This window comes from Vulpes lagopus, chromosome 2, assembly GCF_018345385.1.
Source record: "Vulpes lagopus strain Blue_001 chromosome 2, ASM1834538v1, whole genome shotgun sequence".
Lineage (NCBI taxonomy): Eukaryota > Metazoa > Chordata > Mammalia > Carnivora > Canidae > Vulpes > Vulpes lagopus.
The window spans coordinates 157,056,425-157,067,148 of record NC_054825.1 but is presented as its reverse complement, the minus strand read 5'-3'; positions in this window follow the sequence as shown (position 1 = coordinate 157,067,148).

The window sequence follows — 10,724 nt, the reverse complement described above, 5'->3', positions numbered from 1 at the left end:
TGAACTCACCTCCATAAGGCAAGCATAAAAGAAGTGGATATTCCATTAAAAACAAAACTAGAATGGTGAAAGAACTTTTAACTTTGTCCATCACTCCAAAACTGTTAGTCTTTTATCATATGGATGAAAGGAAATATTTAGCTATAGTGCAGTATCTGCCCTCTATTTATCTAAGGAACTAAGAAAATGTTCCCTACGGAATGTTTGGGTTCTCACTTGGAGTTACCAGTGTGAGGTCAGCTCACGTTGCCACCTGGATTTCCTGTACAGAACGTCATCAGCCAATGGGGAGATTAATGGGATGGGGTGTGGGAGGAGGCTCATCTGTGGATACAGATAAGAATGAAGCCAGGGCCCAGCCCTCAGTGAGTGTATAGACTAGTAAAGAGGCAATGAAGATTAATTATAATCCAGTGAGACACATAAAAGGCAAATAGAGAACACAGTAGGGCTCTGTATTCAGATGCCTGAATTCTAGTCCTAATTTCTGGCTTCCTAGACATTTCTGCTTGATCAGGTTACTTAACCTCTTTGAGCTTTCGTTCCCTTAGGTGTAAAATAGGAGGAAGAAATAGCACCTACCTCACAGGGTTATAATAATGTTAATTTTTTAAAAGATTTTCTTTATTTATTCATGAGAGACACACACACACACACACACACACACACAGAGGCAGAGACACAGGCAGAGGGAGAAGCAGGCTCCCTGCAAGGAGACTGATGTGGGACTCGATCCCAGATCCCGGGATCATGACCTGAGCCAAAGACAGATGCTCAATCACTGAGCCACCCAGGTTCCCCATAATAATGTTTAAATAATATAATCCACGCAAAGCTCAAACATAGTGTTGGCACTGAATGTTAGTTCCTATTGTAAAATGGAAGAGTAACTGCAAAAAAGCAATTCAGTACACCTCCACTGTCAGGGTACTGTTCAGAAGCCCACACCCCAGGGGTTGCCTCCAGAAGTTTCTTTAAAAGAGATTAATTGGGGCACCTGGGTGGCTCAGTGGTTGAGCATCTGCCTTTGGCTCAGGGCGTGATCCCAGGTCCTGGAATCCAGCCCCGCATTGGGCTCCTCGCAGGGAGCCTGCTTCTCCCTCTGCCTACTCTCCGCCTCTCTGTGTCTCTCATGAATAAATAAATAAAATCTATAACTAATTAACTAACTAACTAACTAACTAAATAAATAAATAAATAAAATTAATGGAATCATCTCAAAATGTAGACACGGGATTGAAAAGATACAGCATAGAAGAAGGCTGTCCCTTCTATTTGTCCTTTGTCCATCCAGTAGTTCTCAAAACTTCCAAGGTAGGTTTCCAGTCACTTCTACCAATCATAATAACAGATTAGATCTTCCAATGCTTGTAAAACCCCCTCAGATTAGAAACTGTTTCCACTTGCAGGGTACAACAAAGGCCAACTATCCTTTCTTCTTTTTTAAAGATTTATTTATTTACTTTAGAGAGGGAGGGGCAGAGGAAGAGGGAGAGAGATTCTTGAGCAACACTTTCTTGTGATGGGAATTTTTATGATCCACTTTCTTAGCAACTATAGTATTACACAATATAATATTAACTTTAGTCACTATGCTGTATATTACACCCCTATGACTTATTTTATAACTGGAAGTTTGTACCTCTTACCCCCTTCATCTTACTTCACTGTACCGTAAATTTTGAAACTTCATATTTTCCTGTTGCCTCAACATCCACACAAACAGGCTCTGAGCACCTCACTCAGGTGACCAGGTTACCTAAGTGATAAGTCTGGTCCCTGCTACAGGTTCCCCTTTGCTCTCCCCTCAACACGACCTATCAATATTCAAATATATCAATGATATCCTCTCCCACCTATTCTTATGTACTCCATCCTGGCCCCCAATAAAGGTACTTGCCCATGGATATTCACCTTCTGCTCCCCACCTGCTTCATTGAGCTCACTCTCTAGGTGACCCCGCTGTGCAGCCCCTCATGGGGTGCAGTTGACTCCTGGTGTTATAATTCTATGGGTTTGTTATAATTCTATGGGTTTGAGAACCTATAATTCTATGGGTTATAATTCTATGGGTTATAATTCTATAATTCATGGGTTGAAATATATCGTTACATTTATCCAAACTGTAGTGTCATACAGAATAGCTGCACTGCTCTAAAAATCTTTCCTAGGGATCCCTGGGTGGCTCAGTGGTTTAGCGCCTGCCTTTGACCCAGGGCTCAATTCTGGAGTCCGGGGATCGAGTCCCATGTCGGGCTCCCAGCATGGAGCCTGCTTCTCCCTCCTCCTGTGTCTCTGCCTCTCTCTCTCTATGTCTATCATAAATGAATAAATAAATCTTTAAAAAAATAAAAAAATAAAAATATTTCCTACTCCACCTGTTCGTCTCTCCCTCCACTCTCTTCCTGGCAATCACCAGTCTTTTTACTGTTTCCATAATTTTGCATTTTCCAAAATGTCATATAGTTGGAATCCTATAGTATGAAGTCTTTTCAGATTGGGTTCTTTCACTAATATGTATTTGAGGTTCTTCCACGTCTTTTCATGGCTTGATAGCTCACTTCTTTTTGAAAGCTATTATTTTGGGGGATCCCTGGGTGGCTCGGTGGTTTGGCGCCTGCCTTTGGCCCAGGGTGAGATCCTGGAGTCTCCAGATTGAGTCCCACGTCAGGCTCCTGGCATGGTGCCTGCTTCTCCCTCTGCCTGTGTCTCTGCCTCTCTCTCTCTCTATGTCTATCATGAATAAATAAATAAAATATTTAAATAAAAATTAAAGCTATTATTTTGGATAATTAGTTTGGATGTTCTTCAGTTCGCAGATTAGTGAAAACTCACATTTCTACATTACTGGGTCTACTCATGCAGGAAGCACTTGGATTGTATCTCTTAATCATTCACATTTTCATTTATAGCTCTTGAAAATATATGTAAATTTATTGCCACAGATTTCCGTTCTTTTCATTTCCCCTCACCATTAAAATGTTTGTATGTTTACAAAACAGTATTCCCCCTTTATGTGCCCTATGTACGGCTGGTATACAAGCAGAACTATTGTTCCAATATCTGCAAACTGTCCCCAGGCTACTCCTCCAAGGGACGCCGAGGGGCCCATCTGGGAGCTGTTTTTGTTTTTATAGATTGATTGATTGATTGATTGATTGATTGATTGATTTAAAACAAAGAGAAAGAGGCAGAGACGTAGAGGGAGAAGCAGGCTTTTCACAGGGAGCCCGATGTGGGACTCAATCCCGCACCCGGGATCACGCCCTGAGCGGAAGGCAGACGCTCAACCGCTGAGAGACCCAGGCGTCCCTCAACTTTAAACGCGGCCCACCAGCCAGAGAATTTTCCCGCCACCCCGTGATCACTCCCACTGGGCTGGGAGAGAACCGCAGAGAGCTCTTGCCCAGGAGGCAGCGGACCTAGGGGAGAAGGAAGAGGGCGGCTCCCCGCGCGCTTCCCAGAAGCGGACCCGGACCCGGACCCGGCGTCTCCACAGCCTGTATTGGCGGAAGTCCCAGAAGGCCGTGCGGCCTGGCAGCGTCTCCGAGGTTAACGAAATCTGCGGCCCGCGGGTGGCCTGTGGGGAGGTGGACGCGGGTGGGCGCCTGAATTCCCCTCCTGGTAGAGGGGCTGCGGGAAGAGTGAGGGCAAAGTCGCGAGGCGTGAAGGCAGGCGTGTTTCCGGGAGCGGCGCCGAGGCCGAGGGCTTCAACGATGCTATTTGGCTGCTGGCGCTGGTATGAGGGAAACGCGCATTAGGCGGTGGGGTTGTCTGCTCCGGGCTCCCTCGATCTTCAGCTCCCCGGAGGCAGAACTAACTGGGAAGAAACACCCGGCCCTCCTTGCAAGGATGGGGCCGGCCCCTGCGGCCTCTCCCTGCCCCCGCGGTCCTCTGGTTGCCTTAGCGTTTTGCTTCAGGTTGAGAGTTGGTCCTTTGCTGCTCTGGCGCTTCTCTTGATCATCAGTACTTTCGCCACGATGTGGTTTATTTGTGGGCCTTGTCTGCAGGACCTTGTCTAGGACGCCTGGGTGGCTCAGCGGTTGAGCATCTGCCTTCGGCTCAGGGCATAATCCTGGTCCGGGAATCGAGTACTGCGTAGGGCTCCCTGAGGGCAGCCTGCTTCTCCCTCTGTCTTTGTCTCTGCCTCTCTCTCTCTGTGTCTCTTGAATAAATAACATCTTAAAAAAAAAAAAAAAAAAAAGGCTCTTGTCTGAAAGTATAACATTGTCTGAATCAGCAGACAGAAATGTTCATCGCTTCTCCACAACCTCTGCACCTCCTTGGCCGGAGCCTCCGTACCTCCACGCTTCTCTTTCCATCAGGCCATTGTCTCCGTTAGTCCATTACCCACACAATGGCCAGAGAAGTATTTGTACACACAAAAGCCTTCTGTCCTTCCTGCTTGAAGCTGCTTGAGGGTTCCCAAAGCCTGTACAATAGCCTTCCGATAGAGAAACGTGGCTTTCATGCATGGTTTCTGATATCAATGTACTGAAAATGAAGATGCCCAAGGATGTTTGTGAGTAACTGAGCTATTTATACCATTACCTTACATATATTACACGTCTTAGCACCTCCCGACAGTGTTAAGGCGCTGGAAGGTCCACTTAAGCCATGTGGCAGTTTACTCCAAGTTCCAAAGGAATAAGCTCACAACTTCCCAATCCAGCTGGTTTACTCCCTGGAAAATGATAACATCCAGTAAATAAACCAGAACAAGTACAGCGCCAAGGAAGTTCTTAAGCCTCAAGCTTTATTTTTCCAATTATTCAAAATCCAGAACAGTCTTACCCATTATTACCTCTGCATGCTCTAACAAATCCATGCCCCAAAGTTCTTCCCTTTGGCCTGGGTTGTCTTCCCTGGACTCTGTTAGGACCCTTCCATTGTCATAATAATATGGGAAGATGTTCAGAGTCTGAGTTTGGGAGTCACCCTAATGCTGATTTGGCCTTTAGTTCAACAGACATCTGTTGAAAACTTGCTGTGTGCTAGACACTGTTCCAGGTCCTGGAGACAGAACACTGAACAAGTGAAAAACCATGTCTTGTTGAAGTTTGTATCTAGTAAGAGTGATAAAGGCAATAAAAAGAGACATAACAAGTTGGTTATATTGCATGCTTAAAGTTGGTAGGGGTTACAAATATATAGACCAGGAGAGTAGAGTAGGGTAAGAGAATCAAGAATAAGAGGGTTCTACCACTTTATTTTATTTTAAATTTTATTTATTTATTCATGAGAGACAGAGAGGCAGAGACATAGGCAGAGAGAGAAGCAGGCTCCATGCAGAGAGCCTGATGTGGGACTCAGTCCTGGGACTCCGGGATCATGCACACCCTGGGCCAAAGGCCGACGCTCAACTGCTGAGCTCACCCAGGCCTCCTGAGGCTTTGCAATTTTAAATAGAACCCCTTGGCCTTGGATTTGCCTGTGCTGTGTGCTGCTCCTATGGAGAAGCTGAGAAAATAAGGGGAGGTAAAAGGTATGGTCTCTAGTACCTTTCCACAGACTTCATGTTAAGACAATCTATTCAAAGTTTCACAAATGAAATTCCAATTCTGGTCCCTACAAGCCCTATAGGCACCTACATGAGATTAAATCCAGATATAACTTAAGAGGCAAAAGATCAGGGAATATCAGAAATGCTAGAAAGACCTAGATTGATACCTGCTTTGAATGAGTATGCTGGGTTGTATGACTAGAGCAGGAGATAGATAGCTGAGCTGTAAGAATCAAACAAAAGGAACTTCTGGAGTTTGCTCTTGCTTCTTTCCTGTTTGCATTGGAACAGTATCTGTGCCCACAGCTGCAGTAACCCAGCCTCTGGTCCAGGCTTCCTGTGGAGCAAAATCAAGGCAAGGCAGTAGCCTGTGCTTATGAGTAGCTGAGAAGCAGGCACAGACCACATTATCTCAGGCAAGTGTTTCTCCACCCTGCCTCCTCAAAGCTCTGGGATGGCTCTGGGATCACATTCCAAGGAGTTCTCTCATGAGGTAAGGAGTCATTGACTAGCTTTCTGATGACTCAGCCTCCCCTCTTAGGATCCATTCATCCTGAACTATTTATAGGAACCAGAATCTGATCCCATCACATGAATGCATAACAACCGACAGAACAGCCAGTGACCCCAAAGGAAACACACTGGCGAAAGTAATAAGCAATTTTCTGAACATAATTTCAAGAGAAAACACACAATGCGTTACAGCTTCCATCAGAAATAGAACAGATGGACCAAAATTTTAAGTTAGTCTACTAAATATATTTAAAGAGGTAAGGTATGGTATTGCAATAGGAAATGAGAATATTAACACAAAAAAGGAACCAAGTATAAATATTAGGTATGTAAACAATTGTTGAAATGAAGACACAGTAGAGGAAATAGCAAAATGGACAGCTAATAAATTATCAGCTAATAGCAAACTGAAAGGGCAAATTGAGGAAATGTCCAGAAAAAAATAAGAAAGGAAATGGAATTAGGAAACATAGAAGAAAACCTAAGAAATATGGACAACAAACATTGTGTGCTAACATTTGAATAACAGAAATCCTAAAAGAGAAACTCTTTAAATGAAAAGGATGAAGTATTTAAAAACAAAAAACATAAATTTCCACAGTGTTTTGCACATGTTCCAGAATGTCACTCAAAAATTGTTACTATACTATGACATATTATAAAATTTTATATTTGTATATTTTTGTCTAATATTATTATATTTACTATCATAGTTTACCTTCTTTTTACTACAGATGTAACACCATTTCTGTGTAAGGCTACTCAAGATAAAATCAGAAACATAGTAACTTGGGGCACCTGGGTGACTCAGTGTTTGAGCATCTGGCTTTGGGTAGGCTGTGATACCAGGGTCCTGGGACTGAGTCCCGCATTAGGCTCCCCATGCTGGCTTCTCCCTCTGCCTATGTCTCTGCCTCTGTCTCTCATGAAAAAATAAATAAAATCTTAAAAAAAAAAAAAAAGAAGGCATTTGACCTTGGAAAGAACTATAACCTTTGTCAGATTTGACTATCCATGGAATGAACTATTACTATATTATAGTTCTTTCTTCTCCTTCTTCTTTTAGTCATAAGTGAGAAGAGTTAGTTACTCCTTGGTAAACCAGGAAAATACAAAAGAGGGAAATAAGTGTTAAAAGAATAAGTGAGAAGAGTTAGTTACTCCTTGGTAAACCAGGAAAATACAAAAGAGGGAAATAAGTGTTAAAAGCTTAGAAAGGGGATCCCTGGGTGGCGCAGCGGTTTGGCGCCTGCCTTTGGCCCAGGGCGCGATCCTGGAGACCCGGGATCAAATCCCACGTCGGGCTCCCGGTGCATGGAGCCTGCTTCTTCCTCCGCCTGTGTCTCTGCCTTTCTCTCTCTCTGTGTGACTATCATAAATGGATAAAAATTAAAAAAAAAAAAAAAAGCTTAGAAAGGCATGGAATCAGAAGATGGATTTGTGTGGGGATACTTGATTGGTTTCCAAAGAACTGTGCTAGAGCTGATGAGCAGAGCACCCTGGTGGATTAGTGACATGAATAGGTATAACTGACTGTCTCTGTACATAACTGTCAAGGACATATAAAAAGAACAGCTAGGGCAGCCCTGGTGGCCCAGCAGTTTAGCACTGCCTTTGGCCCAGGGTGTGATCCTATAGACCCGGGATCAAGTCCTGCGTCAGGCTCCCTGTGGGGAGCCTGCTTCTCCCTCTCCTGTGTCTCTGCCTCTTTATCTGTGTGTCTGTCATTAATAAATAAATTTAAAAAAAAAAGAACAGTGAAATTCAGAAAAACAAAGCCCACTTTGTGGTATGTGGCTAGAAGAGTCTTTTTAAATAAGGATTTTTAAAATTTTTATTTATTTGACAGAGTGAGAGACAAATCATGAGTGTGGAGAGGGAGAGGGAGAAGCATAAGCAGGCTCCTCACTAAACAGGGAACTTGACATGATCCTAGGGCCCTGGGATCATGACCTGAACCAAAGCGAGGCTTTACCAATTGAACCATCCAGGTGCCCCAGAAGCATCTTAATCAAGGTTTAACAGAAATCCAGGCAGAAAGAGCCTGAATCCTATGGACTGGCAGGGCTTGTTCCTTGTTCTCTATATTTACCAATCCTTATAAAGCCTCACTACCATCATTCTGCTTCTTTCATTTCTGTTACCATTTGCCACTGACACAAAAGCACTGGTCTCAGATTTAAGCATATCACAGGCCTTTAAAAATTGATCTCTCATCTCTTATGATGCTCTTCTCAATTCCTATTTTCTTTTCCTTATCTTATCCTCCTTGTGCAAAAATGTTTTGTTGTTCCTGATCTTTTAAAAAATGGATACTATCATAAAAAAGACATAAATTTCCCAAAATATTAAACATTAATGACATCAGATTGAAAGATCCACAGTGTCTTATTAACTTAAACATATACTTAACACAAAACACAACTATTCTAAGCCTAGGTTTTTACACAACATAAATGAAAACTTGCATATACAAAAGCTTTGTAGATGAACGTCTATAGCAATTATATTTAGAATAGCCAATAATTGAAAACAACTTAATGTTCATCAACAGGTAAATAGAATAAGTAATGGTAGCATATCCACATAATGGAATTCAACTCAAAAAAAAAAAAAAGAGAGGGAGGGGGAGAGAGAGAGAAAGAGAAGAGAGAGAGAGAAGAGCGAGAGGATTAAGCTACCAATACTTCGTATAACATGGATGAGCCTCAAAAAAACCTCCATTATGTTGAGCAAAAAATTCTGGACACAAAGGTAAGTATATGAATAGAATACTGTGTGATTCCATTTATACAAAAAAGCCTAAAAGAGAATTCTAATATGTAGTGATAGAGCAGAGAAGTGGTTGCTCAAGGCTTGGGGGTGTGGGGTAGGGTGGGAATGAACTGTAGAGATATGAAGGAACTTTTTGGAAAAGTGAAAGTACTTCAACACTCATCAAATTGTAGCCGTAAAAGTAAAGTCATCAGCATACCAGTGGTATTTGAAGCCTCAAGACTAGACAAGACCATCAAGGGTGTAAACAGGTAGGAAACAGGGCACCCTTAATGTCCTAACATTAAGAGGTAAGGAAAGTGGGGGAGGAAACAGCCAAGTGACCTGAAATAAAGAATGTCCCAGAATCAGGAGGGAAGTCCTGAAAGCCAGCTGAAAAATATTTGTTTTGTTTTTTGGATTTTATTTATTCATGAGAGACACACAGAGAAAGGTAGGTTCCCTGCAGGGAGACCAATGTGGGATTCAATTCTAGGACCCTGGGATCACGACCTGAGTCAAAGGCAGACGCTCAACCACTATACCACCCAGGCATCCCTGAAAAACATGTTTTAAGGAGGAAATGATCTATTATCTATAATGCTATGTCAAGGAAGGCAAAAAACAATTGACCACTAGGTTTAGCAATGTGGAGGACATCTGGCATTGAGGTAGGTTTGGAGAAGGTTCAAGAAAGATTGGAAAGGAAGTAGAGACAGCAAGAACAGACAACTTCTGAGAAATTTTGCTTTCTACAACGAGGCAGAGAAATTATGCAAAGCTAGAAGAGGATGTGGTATCAACGGGTTTTCTTTTTTAAAAGCATGTTTGCATATTGGAATAATCCAGTATGTAGGGAAAACCTGAAGACACAAGAGAGGGGAAACTTGCTATAACAATGCCCTTGAGCAGTATGGAGGAGACAGGCTCTAGGGCCAACCCAATCAGTTCGTATATAGGTTCCAGTGGGAATGCATGGACACTGTGGAAGGTGGGTCGATGTTATGGCAGGATTCTGATTGCTTCTGTTCTCTCGGGGAAATAAGAAGCAAAGTCATCTGCTGGCAGTGAGCATGAGGGAAGGTTAAATCAAGGGCTATTGGAATCTTGATACTAAATAGCCAACCAGCTTCAAAAAGGGATAGTGGAGGTGTTCCAGTCACTAGTAATGGTATAGTCCTAGGGATGACAATGGGAGTGAAAAGTGGTTTACAAAACCATGAGCACAGTGGTCAAAGAACTGTGGGATCACTTAGATGGATGATGGAATCAGGAAGCATTATGATGGCGATGGTTCTAGATGCAGTAAAGCAGGTGCTGAAATCTTTGATATGTAGACCCCAAATAGCTGACTGCAATGAAGGAATCAAGAGTGACGGTCTCATGTCCTAAGAGTCAGAGGTAAGTTTTAGAGAAAAGGGAGGAACAATCTAGAAGCAGCAAATGAGAAAAGAGGGAGGGAAAGGAGCCACCCCCTGGCACTATTATAAGAGACACTGTGCATAGGGGAGACCCAAGCTTCAACCACAACAGGAAGGTGAAAGGGGAGAGCTCATGGCCAAATTAAGAATTCCAACTGGCCCCGGCAGAAGGTTCCAGAGTTCGGGAGGAGTTGAAGATGTGGTCAAAAGGGCAATGAACTGGGATGCCTGGGTGGCTCAGTGGCTGAGTGTCTGTGTTCGGCTCAGGGTTTAATCCTGGAGTCCCGGAATCGAGTCCCACATCAGGCTCCCTACATAGAGCCTGTTTCTCCCTCTGCCTCTGTCTCTCTTGGTGTCTCTCATGAATAAATAAAATCTTAAAAAGGGGGGAGGGACAATGAACTGAGCCACACATGGGTTAGAATAAGGGAGGTGAGGGGGCTGGGAGTCCTGAACATCTAAGGCACACTCTGCATGTAAGGCTGTGTTTTAAGTGGTAAGGATGTAGGGGGTCCTTTCAGGAGGAAGCAGAA